General features: G+C 37.5%; 1 protein-coding gene across 1 annotated transcript in view; it reads right to left on the reverse strand.

Annotated features, from left to right (window-relative positions):
• The window catches only part of PLDDELTA (phospholipase D delta), a 165,814-nt gene that overhangs the window by 96,564 nt on the left and 46,524 nt on the right, over window positions 1-22,726 (reverse strand). The window lies entirely within an intron of this gene.

Consider the following 22,726-nt stretch of genomic DNA (forward strand, 5'->3'; position numbering starts at 1 on the left):
AAAGCCGAGAGAAAAGAGAATTATGGAAAACTTTAAAAGAAATGTTAGAAATTCTGCAAGATGAAATTACAATTTTGGGAGGGGATTTCAATGCCATTCTTTACTCGAAAGAATAAAAAGGGGTAGGGAGTGGAAAACTACCAAACAGGAGTTCTTTTCAACCTTTGTGATTGAGAATGGTCTAATTAATATTCCCTTTAAGTAGGGGGAATTTACATGGAATAATAGGAGACCAAGGTTTGTTAATATAGCAGAAAAGTTGGACAGATTCCTTTTAGGGGGAGACTAGACTGTGGTGGATTGGATGGTTGAAGCTGAAATTTTACCAATATATGGTTCGGACCACTTTCCAATTAGTTTGAGAATTCAGGAAGAGTGTGCCCCTAATCGATGCCCTTTCAAATTTGAGGCAATGTGGCTAAGAGCGGATGGGTTTAAAGAAATGGTGAGCCAGTGGTGGAAAGAGGCCCCGGTATGGGAAGGAAACAAAGTCTTTAAAATATTTAAGAAGCTACAGCATATAAAAGGAAAATTGAAGGTCTGGAATAGGGAGTTTTTCGAAAATATTTTTACGAGAAAAGGAGAGTTGGAAGAATCTTTAAAAAATCTGAATGAAGGTATTATTCAACAGGGGATGAATGAGATGGTTTTCCAAGAAGAAAAGAAGCCGAAAAAGGAGTATGAAGAAATCCTTTTGAGAGAAGAAGTTCTTTGGAGGCCGAAATCAAGGGAAACATGATTGAAAGAGGGGGATAGGAACACAAAAACATTTCACAACTCAGTTAAAATTAGAAGAGCTCATAATAAGATTTTCTACATGAAAAATGCGGAAGGGCTAGTGATAAATGATCCAAAGATGATTAAGAAAGAAGCGGTAAACTTTTTCAAAGAAAGAGGGAGGATGGAAGCTGAAGGGGAGGCTTTAGAAGATGAGGTGTTGGAGTGCATTCCAGAATGTGTGACAGAAAGGCAAAATTTGATGTTGAGTGTTGCAATTACTAGAGAGGAGGTTAAAAGGGCTCTATGGGGATTAGGAAAAGATAAAAGCCTGGGGCCAGATGGTTTTACAGGGAGTTTTTTCAGATTTGTGGGATAGTATAGTGGATGAAGTTTGGGAGATGATTGAGGAATCTAGAAGAGCGAGTTTTGTTTTAAAAGATTTAAACAATGCTTCCATTGCTTTAATTCCAAAAAAAGAAGAGTGTAGGACTTTTGATGATTTTAGACCAATCTCTCTATGTAATATGCTATATAAAATCATCTCAAAGGTACTTGCTATTAGGCTAAAGTTGGTTCTAGATGAGATCATTTTAGAAGAGCAAATTGATTTTTGCACCAGGAAGATCTATTTTTGAAAGAGTGATTATAGCCCATGAAATGATCCATTCTATAAGAATAAAGAAACTTAGCAAACGATGGTGGAACTGGATATAAGAAGAGCCTATGATGAGGTAAATAGAGAATTTTTGTTCAAAGTTTTAGAGAAGTTCGGTTTCAATGAGGAATGGATAAAGTGGGTTAAAGGTTGTCTAAGTTCAATAAGATTCTTTGTTTTGGTTAATGTTAGTCCCCAAGGTTATTTTGAGTTAGAAAAAGGCATACAGTAAGGGGACCCATTATCTCCTTTCGTATTTATTATTCTAGAAGAAGTTCTGGGGAGATTGATCCAAGATAAAAGAGTGAGAGGATTATGGAAAGGTGTTAAAGTAGCAAGAGGAGTGGACACTATATCGCATTTGTAGTTCGTGGATGACACCTTTTTAACTGGAGAAGCGCCAAAGCAAGAAGCTAGACTAATGAAGAAGAATTTAGAAATCTATGGAAAAGTCTCAGGACAGAAGATCAATTGGACTAAATCTGAAAAAAATTTCTTCAACACCCATATTAATAAAAGAATTGCAATAGGCAGAATTCTGAATATTAAATAGGGCTCATTGCTGAGTAAGTATTTGGGGATCCCTTTATTTTAGGGGAGAAACAAAAGTGAACTCTGGAAGGGTCTGGCTGAAAAGTGTTTTAGAAAAATGGATGGCTGGAAGGGTAAATGGTTGTCTTCAACTGGGACAATTTTGAAGCTAAAATCTGTAGTCTCAGCATGCCTATTTTCTCAATGATGTGCTTGAAAATCCCTAAGAAGGTGATTAATATAGTGGAAAAGTAGATGAGAAGATTCTTTTGGAGCAATGCAGGGGAGGATAAGAAATGGCCATTACTAAAATGGAAAAAATTTTGCAGACCAAAGAAATTTGGAGGTGTTGGCATTAGAGATTGGAACACTACGAATATTGCCTTTGGTGCTAAGTTGGTGTGGCAGATGACAACTGATGTTGATATGTTATGGACGAAGATTCTAAAAGCCAAATATTTAGATTCAACTGAGAACATAAGGATCTTAACAATCCAAAACACGATTAGGGTTTCATCAATCTGGAATTTTATCTTATCTTCTAGAAATGTCATAACTGACCATATCTCATGGGTTATAGGTGATGGTAATCAAGCAAAGTTTTGGGAGGACTCGTGGAATGATTATAAATCTTTAGATGAAGAATGCTTGGATAGAGAGTTGAAACCAAAACTCTGTGATTTATGGGGCAAGAATGTAATTGGCTATGTTAAGGAAAAGGTTGGAACCCTAGGTAAAGTATGGGAACGGAAGGATTGGAGGGTTGAAAGTCTTATAGAAGGACAGCAGCAATCTCTAAGGGAGATTTTCACTAGAAGAAAGTTCGTATTATAAATGGGGTGGACATGATTAGTTGGTGTGCAGCAGCCTCAAGTATGTACTCAGTTAAACTTGGTTATGAATTAATTGAAAATAAAGAGGAAGTGTGTTTTGAAGTTGGGAACATATGCTAGAATAAAGAAATACTTCCAATGGAAGGAACCTTCTCATGGCTAGCAATTCAAGGTAGAATCCTAACAGGGGATAGAAGAAGGAAATTTGGCTTCCAAGGACCTACAAAATGTGTTATGTGTGGAAAAGAGGAGGAGAGTGCTAACCATTTGTTGCTAAATTGTGAAGTAGCAATTAAATGTTGGAGCCATGTCTAGGGAAAATTGGGATGGTTTGGACCATGGTGCCCTTCTCTTAAGGTTTTCTTCATTTCGTGGCCAAGGATGAGGAGGAGAAATTTGCTAGAATGTGTGTGGAGGGTGAGTCCTTCAATTGTCATTTGGGAGGTGTCAAAGGAGAGGAATAGGAGGATCTTCCAGGAAGTAACAAAAACAACAGACATGCTATTGTAAACAATTGATCTTTCAATTAGATAAGATAATGATATTTATATCCAACAAAAAACCACAAAAAGGTCTATGGGACTGTAGAGTTACAACAATGAGGTTGGCAATAGCAAGAGCACCAAACGGTGTCCGAAAATAAAAACAAACAACAAAACAAGAAGAGAAGAAACAAAGAGGCCAAGACAAACGACTAAGAGTCCTTTCTAGGCATAAAGAAATCAGTCACAGAAGGATAAGCCTGCCGATGAGTAGAAGCCCTGCTCTGTCTCTGAGAACTCGTAGATGAATGTCGTTGCTACAAATAGCTAGTATGGGATCTGACGTAGATGTGTCGTTGCTGCAAATAGCCGGTACAGGATTTGACAGATCTGGAAGATTTCGAATGGCCAAGGGAGCTGGTAGAGCTAGACAACCTTTTCACACCACGCAAAGGAGATAATGGTGTAAAAAAGGCAGTAATGAGCTGACTGGAAGTATGACGGTGAGGGAGTAGTGACTGTAGAGTGTTGTCACAGAGCAAAGCGGCCTCCTTAAGATAAAGTGCAAGACACCATTGGTCATAATAACTGAAGAAATCATAAAGAGAGAAACACTCCCGGAACAGATAGAAAAATCTCCCTCTGATCTCATAATAGATAGGACAATGGAAAAGAAAGTGAAACTCAGTCTCAGTCTCATCCAAAGTACACAACTTACAGAGCCATTCCCCACTGTCAATATGATGGTCGGTCTAAGCCCGAAGACGGTGAGAACCAACTCTGAAGGAACCCGAGGAGATACGCAGCACATGAGACCATTGCCAAGAAAGGTAGATAGGACGAACAATAATCCTATCAGAGATCTCCAAAAAATGCTCCGCATAAAAGGACATCCTCAGACGTAACCCAGAAGGCAGGTTAATCCAAGTAGTGGCAATGTATTGTCTATAAATGTCAAGTCTGACATGCTCATTTAACTCCTGACATGAGGGAAGAATATGAGCAAGGGCATTCAGCAAGAACTGGTAAGGAGGGAGGCAGTTAATATCTATCCCAATCGATCCCAGCAGAGAAGAGATCTGTGCATACCAACAGCAAGCACAAGGACCAGAATTATAACTCACAATTGTAACCGAAGAGCAGTAAGCCAAGTAGGAGTACCGATCACAGTCCCCAGCCAAATCCACAAAACCACGTAGACGATGGAGGAACCAAATCAGATCAAAAATGGCCGCAAGAAGCAAGAATGATACTATGAGGAGTAAACCTGTGACATCTAATGATGCACCGCAAAAGCAATGTCTGAACCTGCTCGATCGACACCTAGTTAGAACCAAGGAGAGATGAGCAGACCCATAAAGAACTGTCGGCCGCACAAGGGAGTCCAAGAGGAATAATTTGGACGAGGTATCCTGAAAGTGATGTCTAAAGCATTGTTTCTCAAGCATAGCAAGAGAACCCATACCCTTGTTGACCCTGGGCATAATCGTCAGTCTCATACTAAACCACGGTCCAGAAAACTTAACCCCCAAATAAGTATAAAATGAAGTGATCTCAATCTCCTACCCCTGAAGAAAAAGTTGAAGATGGGAGGTCTTCAAGTAGTTAAAGATCATGACCCGACTCTTACCCAGATTAACCATAAGTTGTCATTGGTCACAAAAGGAAGCTAAGTCATCAAGAAGCCTTTGTATACTATCTGGAGAGGAAGCAAGAACCACATCATCCACAAAAAGAAGAATGGAGATCAGCATCTAGTTTAGATAGCACCCATCACCAGGGAGTGAAGACTTCATAAGGAAGTTCTCCAATTCATCAATATACAACCCAAACAAAGTAGGAGAGGGAGGACATCCCTGCTTGACCTCAATAGTGTTATGAATCAGCTCCGAGAAACCCTCAAGGGTTCTAAATCTGCCAATCACAATCTCATATAATCTCATAATAGTGGTAAGTAACATATCAGAAATCTCAATCTCGTAAAACCTCTCAAAAAGGGTCGTCCTAGGAACAGAATCAAAAGCTTTGTGAAAGTCAACAAAGCAACAGTATACCTTCTCCGATCTATGTCTAGCCTCCTCAATAATAGCCCGTAAAGTGAAGATGTGACTCATGGTCTGATAGTCGGCTCAGAAACCAACTTGCCCTCTAGCCCTACAACCTTTCCTGTCAAGTTCACCAGTCAGCACAGCATTAAGGGTTGTCACATAAAGTCTGGCAAACGTATGCCCAATCATGATGGTTCTGTAATTCCCCATATCAAAAACCGGACCGGTCTTGTGGATAGGGTAAATCAAATGCCTGGACCAAGAAATCGAGAACCCGGTGCAAATCACTCTGTTGAAAAGAATAGTGAGATAGAGACCCAAAACCGAGGCTCCAAACTTGAAGAGTTCCACTTGGAAACCCTCCTCATCCGCCGCTCTGCTACATCTCATGGATCTGATGGCCTCATATATGCAAGAAGGGGTGAACAAGTGGCAAAAAGGAGGCAGGAGAGGGTGCAAAGAGGGTTGCCCACAGATGTCACAAAGAGCCACAGTGTGGGAGGCAAGGGAGAGAAAGTCAAGGGTGGAGGGCGAAGAGGAATAGCGGGGAAAAACGGTGCACGAAAAGAGCTAGGGGTTGTGGATCAGCGTGGAACAAAGGGATTTGCACTGGGAAGTAGTAAAGGAACGTTTCTTCTTATGAAGAAAATGAAGGTAAGATAAACAAAGGCGAGCAAAGTCGGGGGAGGGAGCCTCAAAAGCAAAATGCATCGAGTGATGGAAAGCTTTACAGTCCACATCGAACCATTGGTTCATGGGACAAGTATTACGGTGTTTACTACGGAGGGGCAGCGAAGGACGGTGAGGAATGGAAAGGATGATAGGCTTTTGGATGGCTGTTGCAAGAAAGTCAAACATGGAGGTGGCCTCAAAGGAGTCAGAGAAACATGCAAGGTTGAGGAGTCTCGAGAGATGAGAGGGAAAAAGCTCACAATCACCGTCAAGAAAGTGGAAACAAATGGGTGAACGAGCAATAACAAATGAGAGATGAGGCAACGACAGATGGGGTGGAGTGAGAGGAGAGATGCACATACTAAGGAAAGCATGATCCGCAAGAGGGAGGCACAAAATGGTGAAACTGTGGATACTAGGGATGAAAGAGGGATAGGTGAGGGCACAATCAACAACACTAGCACCACCACAATGAGGCCAGCAAGTGAAGAGCTCAAATCCTGAGAAGCAGGGAAGACCGTTCAAGATCACAATTCTTGAAGACTCACATAGCTGCAGCAGATGGCAACCATAACAAGAGAGCAATCCAAGAGCATCGTCAAAAGAACGCTAAAGCCCCAAAGTGGTCGGATCAATCTTAGTAAAGCAAATAGATTCAAAACTACAATCATAGAGCGGAGTTTGGAGTTCTTTGGTCCTCGCATTGAAATCCCCGAGAATAATGATGTCTCCTAAAGCAACAAAATGAGAGTCTCGCTAAGATCAACAAAAGAGTCCCCGTCCTTCGTACCAGGGATAGTGTGATTGGAGGTAGTTGGCAGAAAATAACAAACAGCCAAGAAGAAATTGCACTAACAATGACTCTTACAGTCAATGCAGACCTACAAGAATCTAGCAAATGCATCAGAGTGAACAATGGAAGTACCATTGAAAATATCATCCTTAATCAAACAAGCAACTCCACCCGACCCATGGACCCCACCAAAAGCACGAACCTTCTCCCTACAAACAGATAACCACTAATAACCTGTAACACCTGGAAGGGGACACACAGGGCTCTCATGAGTCTCGGTAATAACAAGAATATCCGTGGACCCCACAGTCTTGTATAAAAGACCAAGTAATGACCATAAGGAGCCATTGTCATTCTAGTAGTTAACAAGAATGGGACAAGTGGGGGTCTCCCTCTTGTACGACTGCTAGTGGGACCGTTATTTGGCCTTGGGGGCCTATATCTCTTCCCAACCACTAGGGGGAGAATCCCGAATAATTGCTTTGAGATTTTTGATAACAGCTCGTTTACCAGCACGCCTTGCCTCGGTCACTACACCACGAGCATGTTTCAACTCTGCTATCATCTAGGAAAATCTTGGAAGGAAGAGAGAATAGCTTTCTCTTAGCTATGAGAGCTCGTAACCTATTTGCAAGTGAGAGGAACCAAATAAATAAGACGCCACTATGACCAACCCAGCACTTGTCCAACATGATGTCGAAAAGGCCAATCTGATCACAAAGAAAAGAGCATCCAGCTGAAAGAGGATCAGAAATAGGAGGGAGTCCACGAACTCGTAGATTGAGTTCACGAACTCTCCTCACACGCTCATCTCCGATCTTCCCTTGAACCATCTTGTTAAAAGTAGCAAGAGTCGTAGAGTGTGTGATTTTGCAAAGGGATGCCCACGACTTAACTTTCTATTCAGTTTCAGATACAAGAGAAGAATGCTTTGCTGCTATAACAAATTGTTCCTCTTTGATGGTATTGAGCCCCTCAAGTTGCGCGATAATGGAATGGCTATTGGATTGCAGACTTGCAGTCTCAGAAGTGAAAGTATCGAAGAAGCCTTAGATCAAAGATGAGTTGGAGCTTGAGGTGGCCTTGAGTTCTAAGATAGTATCAGTCAAAGAGATAATTTGCTCTTTTAACTGCATATTATCGATTTCTAACTTAGAAATCCTATCACAAAGTCACTGATTGGTTAGAGTTTGTTGAACATGTGAGGTGCAAGAGTATCCATTATCAGACATAGGCGAAACCCAGTTAATGAAACTAGCGAGCAATAACCAGAATGATGCAAATCTCACGTGCTTTGCACAAAATCACCAACATAAAAAACTGCAAGCCCCTGATGTAAAATCACGGCAGGAATCATGGGAACCCCTAGTAAACCAATAAACCAAAGCCAGTCACAAACACAACAGCGACACCCTCAACCGGCAATAAGTTACACACAACCATGACAGATGTAAAAATGAGGTAAGAGGAGAAGCAAACAATCTCATGCAGCCAAAAATACGAAAACCAAGAGGGTGCAAATATGGCAGTGACAATCATGAACATAATCCAATCTGCAACAAGCATTGATCTAAACAATAACATCCCCAATATCGTCACGCCCAATCTCGAGAAAGAACACGGGAATGCGAAGCAGGAGAAAGAAGACCTCAAAGCCGAACAGAAAAACACAGAGAAAAGAAACCAATAACCTGTAGTTAGTGAGAATAGTCACAACGAAAGCAAACAATCTAAGGAAACCCACGCACGACCACCCAAATCACAAAGCTCAGACACCATAGAAAACTGCGGTAAAGGTGGAGAGCAGGTGCGGTCGGGAAGAAGTTGCGACAGGAGAAATTGCAGCAGGAGAGGTCATCACGGCAGGAGAAAAAACTAAGTACAACTCTAAATTCACTAAGAAGAAGTTGCTAGTGCTGCAGTGTTTAAGAAACATGTCTAAATCTGTGTTTATGAATTGTGACAGAGTTATTTAGAAAGAGTGGCAGGGGATAAAAATTGGAATGACAGGAGCTAAAGGGAAGAGTTCTTCTAAGGTAAATAAGAGGGGAAGTGCAAAACGGGAAGCTCCGAATGAAGGCTGGAAGTAAATTTTGATGGGGTGTCAAAGGGTAACCCAAGAAAATCAGGTGCAGGGTGCATTATTAGAGAACATTTAGGTGAGATAGTGGCTTTTGGTACAAAAAGATTACCTGATGGAACAAACAATGAAGTAGAGTTTCAGGTTGCACTTCTTGCAATCAAACATGCGAAGAAGGTGGGAGGAGTTAAAGTGATTCTAGAGGGTGACTCTATGATAGTAGTGCAAGCCTTAAGAAACAACTCAATCTCTGCTTGGCACTTAGGAAATTTAGTTTTTTGTGTTAACGAAGAATTAAAATCACTAGTGGACTTTAAAATTTTCCATGTATACAGAGAAGCTAACAGGGAAGTGGACAAACTTTCAAAATGGGCGGCAAAAACTCTGTCTATTTGAGAGTCAAGTTTTGAGTGGTGTAGTCGTTGGGAAGGATTAGATGATAATGAGTGAGGTAAGAATATAGTAAATTTTTATATTAGATGGTGTGTGAGCGTAAGGAAAGTAACGTCATTAAGGATTGTCAGCAAAAGTGAATTAGCAGATATGGGAGATCTGCAATAAATGATCTCATGATGAAAGGATGCACAAACAAGAGAAAATAATTTTTTTTTTAAGTGGCGTCAGGAAGAACTACAAAAAAGGAAACTAACATATACTAAATAGAGTAGTTAAAAGCGTTGTTTTAATATGGTGAATAGTAAAGTAAAACAGTGGTGAAAGTGACAGGAATAAGTTGGAAAGGATGGAAGCTACCTTCACGTTTAAAACGCCAAGACAACAGAAAGCATTGTTCGGCTCGATCCAAAACCATAGGTTGAAGTTGCTGCTATAATGCCCAATGCAAGGAGTTGTTGATGTAGTGAAGGAAACGATAAGGGAATTGTTTCAAAACTCATCCCATCATTGGAAAATTAATGTGGACATAGCGGAAACGGTGATGGTTTGGGGCCTAGAATTGGCTTATCCAATGGAGGAAGTTGAGTGGGTAATGAAAATGTTGTTACCTAAGGACCTGATAGTGGGGGGATTGACTCTCTGCTAGAGTGAGTGTGGCCGGGACAGGAATTTGACTACAACAAATGTTTTGAGAAGATAGAGGAAGGAAGAACTCTTGGAAAATTCGGGTTTCTCTAGGAGAAGCCGAGGAAATTTTGTTTTTTGTCTGTTTTTCGTCAATAGGTCACCCAGGTGCAAATAAGATATTCGATAATGGCATGCAGAAAACGAGAAAACCCTGCAACAAACTCTTTTTTGATAATCCCAAATTAGCGAAAAGCTATTGGCAAGGATGCAAAAAGGAAAGGGCAAAGCTAGAGAAGCCTTTCATAGAGGATGAAGGTGTGGAAATATTGATGAATGTACAAGCGGAGCCTAAAGCATTGAAGATGTGAAGCAAGCGGGTTGCAGGTGGCATCAGCAAAGAATGGAAAGGACATGTGCCGGTTGCACAAAAAGACTCTTTTTGTAAAGGTTAGATGAATATAAAAGTCTTGTAATTGTTGGAGCCGAAAAAAGTTTGCAAGAAATGTATAATTGTAGAAGGGATATAGGAAGGAGACGTTTAGTAGAATGTTAAGGATGGGCAAGGCTAACTAATGAAGCCTTTTTTGTACTTATGTAAAAACCTTTTTATCAATAAAATGAAAAGCTATTACCGATCAAAAAAAAATGGTCATCTTAATTAGTCTTTAGTTTATTAAGTAGTTTCTAATTTTTTCCTTGATTTATGTTTTGTTTTTAGAAACATCATCTTTGTAGCTTTCATCTCCTCTGTTTAATACAACACCAATTTACCATAACATGCTATCAAATCAGGTTGAGGGGATTTCATAAAATTTGTCAACTTTTTAAAGAAAAAACTGAGCCCTTTCTGAACTAGGATATTTTTTCAGAAATTTGTTTTTTGATTTTTTAAAATAAAATCACTAGATGTATTGAATGAAAATTTTGTGGTTCATCTTCAAAGATTTTTAATGATTGCAAGCTTCGTCAAGGGTTTTGATCACGTGATTTCTTGGTTTGAGCAAATCTCTTTGATTATCAAAGGTTGCATGTTTGTTGCATATTTCCTGCGTGTGAGTTGCATGTTCTTGCATGTCCATTTTGTGAGGTGCATGTTGCTGCAGTTGTTTTACCATGTGAAGTCTCTTCTTTGGCCATGTGAAAGTTTCTTTGATGTATTATCATAATTTTTTCCTTCAAAAATTCCTAATGCATTTTCATTATTTTTTCCCTTCAAAAATTTATGATGGGTTTTCAAATTCTCATAATTTTCCCTTATAAAGGTTTTGATGGGTTTTTATAAATTTTCCAATTAAATCTTTTTTATGGGTTCTCAGAATTTTGTCCTTCTAAAAAAACTTTGGTGGGTTTTAATAATTTTTTCCTCAAGAAATCTCTATTGGGTTTTAATAAAACTTTCCTCAAAAATTATCTGTTGGGTTTTAATAAATTTTTCCACAAAAAATTATCAATGGATTTTTAATAAACTTTTCCTCAAAAATTATTTGTTGAGTTTATACAATTTTTTCATCAAGACTTATTTGTTGGGTTTTAATATTTTTTTTTTCAAAAACAAAGTTTTATATTCTATAATCTGTGTCTTAGATTTTGTAATGTCCCTGATTTAGCAGGTCTCTGGAATATGATTTTTTCAGCACATCACCGTGACCCTCGTGCGTTGATGTTTGGATTTTGGGGTCTTTGTCGAGAAATCACTATTTTTGGACTTACTATTTTTAGTAAGTCACTCATGGCTTGTTACTATTTTTGGTTGAGCAGTTCAAGCTGGGTGTTCATTTGGCTTTTGGATATTTAATATCTCAATAAATTTTTGATGAAGTCATATTTATTGAGAAGTACGTTGGCTTTAATGAATATTTAATGCACGCTTAATTATCAATTGTGTTTTATATTATAAAGTGTCAAGACTTTATATTATAAAAGTTGCTTTTAAGTGAAAGGTGTATGGGTGAAGCTAAATGGCTCAAATTGCATTATAAATATGGCTTTTTGGAAGAATGAGAATCATGTTGAAAATATATATTTCTTCTTGAATTCTCTGGCTAAGGGTTTGAGAAATTCTGAGTATTGTGAAGTGCTGCAATCGTTGCGGTGGTATAACGATTGGTAAATCTCCTACTGTCATATTGTGTCTAGGAGATTGAGATTGACTAGCAATAGTTATTTGTAGAGGAAAATCGTGGTGACTTCATTATCCATTTCCTGTTAAGTTGAATTGGAGATCAATTACAACTGGAAGACTACGTTTTTTAAATTATCTACATTTAGGGTGAATATCTGAACCGATTAAGAATTGCCAGACTGGATGGTTAGTGGTGGCTGAGCTTGCAAATGCCAACATAGAAAATCATGCACATTGGAAAGCTAGCGGCTGATGTTCTTGGGCAGGCCATCACTTATATATTGGTCTGCGTTTTCTATTATCTTGCGATTTCCATTTGGGAGTATCCACATCAATGTTTACAAGTGATAAATTGCCATTTGCGGAAGACATAATTCAAATTTGAGGATCTGCAATACTGGAGACCTGCTGTATATTTTCCCTTGAGGCTTTTGCGTTTCAAATCTGTTGCTACCAGCATTTGCGAGTTGAAGGTTGGTGGAGCCAATACATTGGGCATAGTGGATCAAAATTCAGGTTCTTATTTGTCATTACTTTACCATTGAGCAAATCAGATTTATATATTTTATTTCATGGTGGTGAGAATCTATATTTAATTCAGTCATTTCTTCAAGCATTTTACTTAACCGGAAAAATACAAAAAAATATATATATATTCAAAAAAATTACAAAAAGAAAAAAAAGAAAACAGAAAACATTCAAAAAATACAAGAATAACAATTGTGGATCAGCATTTCAATTAGAAGCCAGTTTGGGTTTTCAGAAATTCTATTTTTTGGTTATGAATGATGTTAGGTTTATTACATTAATTAGGTTAGTTTTTGTGTTTAGATTAGATATAAAATTAGTTCAGTATATAGTTGTGGAAGTTATTCCCGTAAGTAGTTGCTGTAAGGGAAGTAGTTGTTGTAAGGGAAAATAAAACTATATAACGATGCTCAGACATCAATGTAATGATTCAGTATTATGCAATATTATTCATATCATTCCAGTATATTATTCAGTATTGTTTCAATATCATTTTCAGTATCAAGTCTGTGTGTATCTGAATGATCTGAATCAGTAGTTTTAGCATTTTATATTTTTGCTCTTTCATTTTATATTTTCAGTTTCACATTCTTTGGGCCTGTTACACTGGTATCAGAGTAGGTTAATCAATGGGGAGAAAAGTGCTTTTAATAGATTTTGGATGACCAGACCCTATTTGTTGTGAATAAAATAGGAGGCTGGAAGCAATGGAGGTTGGAGGATTTTTATCATCTGAAGCTAGCTTCTCGCTTAGAGATGATTACTGCATGAGAAGCTACTATTTGTGTCCCTGTAAAGTTGGGGCTTGGCCAATTCCTCCGTGAAGATAAGAGGGGAATTGATAGATTTGTGTCCCTGAAGAAAAGTGGAGCTTGGCTACGTGATTGTCCTTCTATTGAGTGAGGGGGGACAGGATTTCAAGAATGGCATTTGAGACACTTGGAGGAGATGTCGACTTTCGGAGGAAAGACGTCCAGACATATTAGTGGTGATTATTTCTACGGCACTTGAAGAGGCGTTAGACACACTCGAAAGAGATGTGGACTTTCAGAGGAAAGGCGTCTCATGTGCAGCACCAAAGGAGGCATCAGGCACACTCCATGGAGATGTGAAATTGTGGAGGAACTATGTCTCGTTGTGTAAAAGAGGTAGAAACAATGTTTTTATGAGGTCAACTTCAGGATTTGCAATCTGAAGTTGGGATATGAGGGCAACTTCAGGATTAAGATTTGCAATCTGAAGTTGGAGACTACTTTCAAAGATTGATGAAAGAGCTCAACTTCAGGATTAGGATTTGCAATCTGAACTTGCAGACTACTTTCAAAGTTTGCTGAAGGAGCTTCATCAAGGTTTATAATATTGGTGAAGGCTTTTCAATTTTATTGGATTAATGTAATAAGGGGGGAATGTTGGACTTATTACATTAATTAGGCTAGGAATGTATTAATTAGGTTAGGAATGTTGGACTTATTACATTAATTAGGTTAGCGAGAATGATTGTTGAATTAATGTAATAAGGGGGGAATGTTAGGTTTATTACATTAATTAGTTTAGTTTTTGCGTTTAGATTAGATAAATAAAATTAGTTCAGTATATAGTTGTGGAAGTTATTCCCATAAGTAGTTGCTGTAAGGGAAGTAGTTGTTGTAAGGGAAAATAAAACTATATAACGATGCTCAGACATCAATGTAATGATTCAGTATTATGCAATATTATTCATATCATTCTAGTATATTATTCAGTATTGTTTCAATATCATTTTCAGTATCAAGTCTGTGTGCATCCGAATGATCTGAATCAGTAGTTTTAGCATTTTATATTTTTGCTCTTTCATTTTATATTTTCAGTTTCACATTCTTTGGGCCTGTTACAAATGATTCTTCACCTTAAAAATCATTTAAAGTTCACATGGGGTTTTTTGGGTTTTTATTGTGCTTTTCTAGGGAAACAAAATGCTTTGTAAAGTTTCAGGGTTTTGTCAAAATTTTCCACAAAAATCATAGCTTCTTGTAGTCTGTTTTGAGTTAGTACTCATCTGCAAAAGCTATTGGAAAATCATGGTATCTTGCAATCAATTTTGGGGCATCCTACTCATCTACAATAGCTTAGAGGATTTGTTGAGTTTTCCTTAAAATCGTGGCAGATATCCTCGATGTGCATCTCTGTCTACAAGGAAGTGATGTTTTGTGATGATTTTGGATCAGAGGTTTTTGCAAATTCTAGGAGGGTTAGTAGCAGACTCATCTCAGTGGCAGAGTCAGTAGCAGGCTCTTTTCTCTTAATGCAAAGCATTTTGAAGAAGGGAGCAACCTTCTCTGTTCTTTTTGGCTCGTCTCTTATTGCAAAGCATTTTGAAGAAGGGGGTAACCTTCTATGTTCTTTTCTGAACAGATTTTGGCTACTCTTGTTTGTTGACATTTTGCAAATCAAGGGAGGATCTCAGCAGCAGTAGTATGTTATGAATAATTTATGACCACGAGATATATACATTGCCCTACAGGGTAGTTAGACAATGACCATTAAGGGAGGGTATTAAAATGTAGTAATGTTTATTAATGGTCATCTTAGTCTTCAATTTATTAAGTAGTTTCTATTTTTATCTTTAATTTACAATTGTTTCTTTTAGAAACGTCATCTTTGTAGCTTTCATCTCCTCTATTTAATACAAAATGTTTTTACCATAACGAATCTGAACTAAATATTTACATTATTGACCATTAATTAGATATAAATATTGTTCTACCAGGATCTTCCATCATTATGGATGGGTGCAAACAATATCAAACATTAGTCATTCATAAATAGTATTGTCACAAGTTCAACTGGTTCTTATTTTCTTGGAGCTATTGATTGTTTGGGAAAACGAAAGAGTACAACCTTCAAATTTCAAGTTTTAAAGATGCCATAGAAGAGAGGTTGGAACCTCAAATGGTGTAAGGGTAATAACCAATTCAGCCCATGTGTGTAAACTAGCTCGCTCAATGCGAGAGGGTGCTTATAAGCACATTTTTTGGTCCTCATGTTGTGTTCATGCATTAAACAATACTATGAAGGATACTGGGAATATAGATTGGGTGAAGGCAAAGCTTTAAAAGGCTAGAGATGTGCAAATGTTCATTTGCAACCATCACTCTTCACTTGCTTTGTTCAAGAGATTTTTGCAAAAGCTATTCCTAAAGCCCATGGTCCAAAATGAGATAAGGAAACTGCTGATTTTATCATTTAATTTTGAAAATGTTAATTTAATAGCATTTATAACTTGTAAAATATTTCTATTGTTTTTGGAGCTTTTAATTTTTGCAACTTCTTTGCAAACACAAATATGTTTGTTCCTCCATTGAGCCTATTGTGCAAGTGATTATATATGTTGATATTGACTCTACTAGCCTTGGAGAGATTTGAGACCTTTCATAGCATGCATGGGTAGATCAAGCCAGCAAATCATAGCAAGGACCCCACTTTGTGATTTTAAGAGGAGACTCTTAGTCCCATTGTGATGTAGCTTTGGGATACTAAAACATATTGCTTCATGCGACAGCCTATGCTCTCAATACCAAATGGTATGCAACAAGACCTACGCCAATGCCTCCATCTCATGATGAGGCATCATGAAGATCCTTAAGAAAGTGTATATTGAAAATGAATTTTCTTTACTTTGCACATAGTTGCTTACAATTTTCAATCTTCCTGGTAGAACCTTCTGCAAACAAAGAGGCAAGCTCGGATAGAGCTACATTAGCTCAAACAATCTCTATTGGATGGTGTACATGGCATGTAAAGCATGCACTAGAGTTGAGGTCACTTGTCATTTCACATTTGTCTTATGTCACAAATTGTCAGTTCCTCTACTACAAAGAGGAATCGGTCCACATTTAGCAGGGTCAATAGACTCCTTAAGTATCATCAAACTCTTTGGGATGTTTATCTCGAAGATATTATAAAGAACAATGAGGACACATAGGAGGGATTAGTTAGGGTTCCATTGCTTGAGGCAGCCTCTTCTATTGGCACTACATCAGACTTTAGCTCCAATTTTGATTTAGACCTACCAGTAACATTTTATCATTAGGGAAAGCCATATGTTTTCTCTATTTTGTCATTTTTGTAAAGTCCCTTTTTGGGATTGCCCTAAATTTTGCCACGTGATCACAAGGTCAATTAAAAAAAAAGCTATAACATAGTTAGAATTTTGACTTTACCAATAAAAATATGTTTTTAACAAGATAAACCTTAGAATAGGTCTTGTAATCATGTTAGATAAAATATGTAAAATATAAAAGCGCGCACACACACACACAGATATATATATATATATATATATATATATATATATATATATATATATATATATATATTACTAATCATTTCAATCAATTTAAATAAATCATGCAATAGCTCTTGAAATTAAAATGTCAAGTATCAAATTGTTTTATTCCAATAATCAACCATAATAGGTGTTGAAGAAGAAGCATGTTAGGGTGCCCTAAATTCCCCACAAGCAGCGCCAGAGCGTAGGTTACCCAAGCTCAACCTATTGGCTTTAGGCAGTAATGGCTCTTGTCCATCCAGCATTAGGTGGGCTACTTGGAAGGGGAAAATATATCTTCTTCCCCAATCATGGCTCCATAATAAGGCACCCTAAAATTAAACACATGTAAGCCCAATAGCATGGAGCATCCAAACTCGACATCTTGGCCTCAAGGGGCAAGAGTTCTTGTCCATCCAATATGAGAAGGGCTACTTAAGTGGGGAAATGTGTATGTGCTATACTCATTGAGATTCTCCCTAATATCCTAAGGTGATGGCTTATAGAAGATTTTGATGAATAAATGATTACATCATTATAATAAAAGATATATAGAGTATATATGCAATCATAAAATATTGATAAACTATATATTAGACAACCAATAATCTACAAAAACTTATGATTGTACCTGATTAATCGTGAATCTTGGAGCCAGCCGGGGAAAAAACCTTGATTTTTGAAGAAAAAAATGTTGACCTGATTTTCAATGGATGTTTGCATTTTAAACACATTAAATCCTGATAATATATTTTTTTAATGGAAATAAAGGATTTTAAAAAAATTGCAAAAACCTGTGACTCCCTTCAAAAACACGTGAAATTGTTGCATCACTCAGAAAAGGGCCAATTCTAGGATGGAAACAAGTCAGTGCAGAATTGGCATAGAAACAATTTGTTATTTTGACCCTCAATATTCTTTCTGACTTTTGAAAATCCCTAGACAGAGGAGCAAGACGAGCAATCGCAATTATCAACCAAGTTTGGAAGGGCCTCAATCATCCTAAATTGCAAGAGGCATGTGAGATAGCATCAATGCAGCTGATTAATCTGCTCAAAATTGCGGCTTCAATATGACCGCAGCTCTTTACTCGCCTCGTCCCATGGATTTTGAGGAAAAAAAGTACATAAGTTATATTATACACTAATTTTTATTTTTTTATTATGCAGCATTAGCATTATCTTGCATACCACAAATGAATAAGATTGTTGTCTGCAAAAGAACTGTTTTTTTTGAGTGAGCGTGAGTAATATAATAATCTATGATCTAATCAATATATATCTGCTTGATTGCTGATGTCTTACAACAATCCGATCTACTCTTCAATAAGCGCAAATGCAATTATTTTGATGAAGAGTGTCGATGCTGATTGGTTTGATGCCCTTTCATGTAGTGTCTCTCCCATTTGATTTCTATAAGTCATCCTGATGGATGCAACCTTGATGCTCTTGCTTTGTGAGTGATTGTGTTAGGACCCGTAAGTGGTCTGTACACTTGGTGTGATTGGATTTATGTTATAGTTTTAGTGGGCTGTTTATGCTTTCTATCTAATTCATGTGTTTTCGACTATCATTGACTTGTTGGATTTATGGATTAATTAATAATTATTTGAATGGGTTTAATTAGATGCTTTATTATGTGATTACATGTAACTATTGCTTCACCTTTTATGTATTGTGCATCTATACTTGATTGTCTTTGTTTACTGTACAAGACTTATATCAACAACACTGGCACATGGGGTTAGTGATCATACCTTTCATGTTAAGCCAATATCGTCCCTAAATGGGCAATGTATCTTTTATTATTATTTCAACCCTTTGGTAATTGGTAAATCTGGATTCATTATGCATTTGTGATTAGACCCGTGGGCATGTCTGTGCACTTAGGAATCCACAATGGTCGCGAAAGTTATTAAAATATTGCAATTTAATAGTTTAATGAAAATTTTATATTTGATTTCATTTATTTTAATTTACAAGCTAGTTTGTCGTAGTTGAATTCCAAACAATTGAAATTGTCAAATTTATTTGGGTTAAGGGAGCTAATTAAATTATTTTATTTATTAATCTAATTTATATGTCACTTTGTAAAAGTGCATATATTAGCTAAAAAGTGAGTTATTCTCACTTCTCACTTTGAAATTCATGATTTTGGAGCAAATCCTTCAAAACCCTCTTGTGAGCATTTGAGAATTTGTTTGTTGTGAGAGCTACGCTTGTGAGATCATCACTAGGATAGGCTTGTTGGATTCCGAGCGGGAAACTTCACCTTTGCCAACCATTTCGTCAACTTTGGTGTCTCCATTCTTTTTTGGCGTCAGTTCTTGTTTCTGCCCTTTTGGTTGTGAGGTAGGGCTTTCTTGTTTCAATAGTTTTGTCTTGTTTCAGCTTTCAGCGTTCCACAGTAAATTGGTTGGAGGTTGAGAACTAGTGTTCCCCTCCATTTTCGTATGCTAGCTCTACCCAGTTGGATGAGTATGAACATTTGAGTGTTTTCGGGGGTTTTAATTTGAGGTTTTGTGCCATTATGCTGGTCATTTTTTCATACAAGCTGAGAACTCGATTTTTATTTGATTTTTGGGAGTTTGGCAACCATTTGGATAATTTTGCCGATTTTCGACAACATTGATTTTTTAGTGATTTTTACATCACCTCGTTTTGTGTGCCACCCAATTTTCTTGGGTATTTATTGGCACTTGTTTTGGTTGTGGATTTGGAATGTATGTTAGGGTTCTAAGCTGACCATAGTTTTACTTTACCATCCTTGGGATTCATGTAGAACCCATATTCCCAAATCTGTGCGAGTTGAGTGAGTTCATGATGCTTGGTGATTTGTTGCCTTATTAGGATTCATGTTGAATCCATACTCACAGATATAGGCCAATTCAGCAAGTTCATTATCCTTGTATCGTTGTTATATTTCTCATATCCAACTCTTGCATTGGTATTATGTGATTACTTTCGTGAAGTTAATTGTACCCACACACAAGCACGTGTGCATGCGTATCACGACATCTTGTGAGACCCGAACTCCTAGATATAAGTCAATTGAGGGATTGTTCATTTGGGGGTTGAGTTGGGAACTTGCATTTCCTACAGTAAATCATCATGTGATGAGCATGGGTATGTCGGGTAGACGTATGGAGTGGCTTCTCTCATGTGCCCCAGTCCAGAAGTGGCCAACAAGCTAACGTAAAGAGGTTCCAATAAGTGAAACCAATTTAACTAATAGGTAAATAAACTTAATGAAAGATAAGATTATGGAGCACCTAGCCTCCCGAGAGAGTTGATCGAAGGTATGTCTGACTTCCTGAGGGAGTTGATCGAAGGCATGGTATCTGGCCTCCCGAGGGAGTTGATCGAAGGCTCAAAGTACTTGCGCTACTCGATGGCAAGTAATGACACTCCACTAGAGTCCCTACATAATTATCCTTAGTGGGTCTAACCAGTGACTTGTTGTACTGCAATATCTTCTTAAGCATATAGATGTTGGTATCATTTTCTGCTTGGCATGTGTAGCAACCATGGGTGACTTTCTTATGTGATTATGGTCAAGTCATTATCTCCATGCAACATGATGGGTGTGGGCCTATAGGTACCACGTGATTGGAAGGCGTAACTACCTATACCACTGTTGGGGACCAATGTACAAAAAACGGTCTACTTCCAATTTGAGGCCGGTGTTGGATGTTCACTTGATACTTCAATGTATCCGGAGTATGTTCACTTAAGACTTATGCTTTACTATTGGATGCATTTGATGTCATGTTTAGATGATTCTTGGTATGTTACTTAATGCATTCCTTTATCGTGATGTATCTTATTGCTTAATTGATGTTTCTTACCACTTTAATTGATGTTTCTTAATTGGATTACCGATGCTATTGGTACATTAGCATGTTAGATGTACTTGTTCATGTGATGTTTATTGATGGTTTATTGGTAAGAAAGATCTCATAAGACAACACCAATGATCTTGTTGGCAAGTTGAGGTTTCATGCTCAGGGGTATGGTTAGGGCCCTTCAGGTCTCATGATGCCATTACGGTAGGGAGAAAACGAACACGGTTGATTTTATTCAGTTGTATCTCTTGTTGATAGATTCCTTTTCACCGTGATGTTACTTATGTTCATGATTGCTTATGATGTTGTGGTTTAGATGGATAGATGTAATTGTGAGCTGCATGTTAGCATGATTAGAGTTTTGGTTTCTTATTGATCTCTTTATGTGTGGATCCGATACTCCCCGGTGTGGAGTTAGTTGGGCACCTTCCTGATGCTTATCTTGGTGACTAGGATCACCCATTTTGCCTAGGTTGTGTTCCTTTGCATGGCATTAATTATGTGCATGGCTTAGAGTAGTTTTATCTCCTTCATGTTGAAGGCATCATCGAAAGCTTTCCAACGCATTTTGAACAGAGTCGATCAGAGTTCGGATGCAAAAGTTATGGCCTCTAGAGTGAAGGCAATTTTGGCTGCTTCTGAAATCTCGTACAAGAAAACAGTTCTGATGTGTTTACTCCGATGGGAATCACTCTTTACTCGTATAGCAAGGTGGAAATCCTCGTACAATACCCCTATGATGTGTAGGCTCATACGAGAAACAGTGCGCACTTTTGCCCACTTCCAGAAGGTGAAAATTAGTGTTCCAAATACCCTTTTCGGTGTTTACACCTTCCAAATCTATAACAGTCCTCATATCTATGCCTTCTTATGATTGTTCTTTGAGTTTCCTCTTCTTTCTTACATTGTAATTGGTAAATTGATTTGTATGCAATAAACACTTAGGAACTTTGGATTTGGGTTTTAAAAAGTACCTTGATTATGATGTTAATTTAGATCATGAGATGAACCTTGAATGAGTAATTCTAACTAACGGAAATGGATGCGTTCGTAAGTGATGAATGCTTGGGGATCTTTGGTGGTTTGATTATTAGTCTTTCATTGCATTCTCATTTATGTTTGTAGTTGCATGTATCTATGCTTTATCTTTAAAAAAAATGTTAGCCTTTGTTTATCCTTGTTTCCAAGGATCTCCAAGCGGAGCATTACATTTCAAGTGAGGCTGCTTTTCTTTTATATCCTTCCAAGTGGAAGGGTTGCATGTATCTATGCTTTATCTGAAAAAAATGTTAGTCTTTGTTTATCCTTGTTTCAAAGGATTTCCAAGTGGGGCATTACATTTCAAGTGAGGCTACTTCTCTTTTATAGCCTTCAAAGTGGAGGTTGCATGTATCTATGCTTTATCTTAAAAGAAATGTTAGTCTTTGTTTATCCTTGTTTCCAAGGATCTCCAGGCAGAGCATTACATTTCAAGTGAGGCTGCTTCTCTTTTATATCCTTCAAAGTGGAAGGGTCACATCTCTTATTCTTGAAGAGACGAACCTATGCCCTTTCACTTAACACCCACTGCCCCTTTGTTAAAAAAATGATAACCAATAAAGAAAAGTTCCGACCTGAAGGTGATAATTAGCATGTCTTCCATTAAGGCTACTTTGTAATAGTAAACAACTACTTATAAATGAATGATAATTAATATCCTTGATTTAAGACAATCATCAACCTGTGGAGTTTAGGATTATTTCTCTTCACAGGACTTTCTTAGCAACTATACTAGGTAATAAGTTGGCAATCAGCATATATAGATTTTTTTGTATTCTCCTTATACAATTGGAGCATGACAATTTTATAGTTGAAACTTGGAGCCTTTGGGCTTTTTTTTTTTTATTCATAGTTCTTATATAAAAAGTGCCCACATTGACAATGAAAACATTTGAATTTTGCTAATTTGCATGTCAATCGTTATACGAAATCTCAATTCAAAACTTATGTTTTAGCTCCTATAATGCCTATAATGAATGCTTTATCAATGTTATGATATAAATATTTGATATTTCTGTATATTTTTTAAAGTCACTATTTTTAATAGTTG

The sequence above is a fragment of the Cupressus sempervirens genome, chromosome 5, assembly GCF_028749045.1.
Source record: "Cupressus sempervirens isolate cs-2001-9-10 chromosome 5, ASM2874904v1, whole genome shotgun sequence".
Lineage (NCBI taxonomy): Eukaryota > Viridiplantae > Streptophyta > Pinopsida > Cupressales > Cupressaceae > Cupressus > Cupressus sempervirens.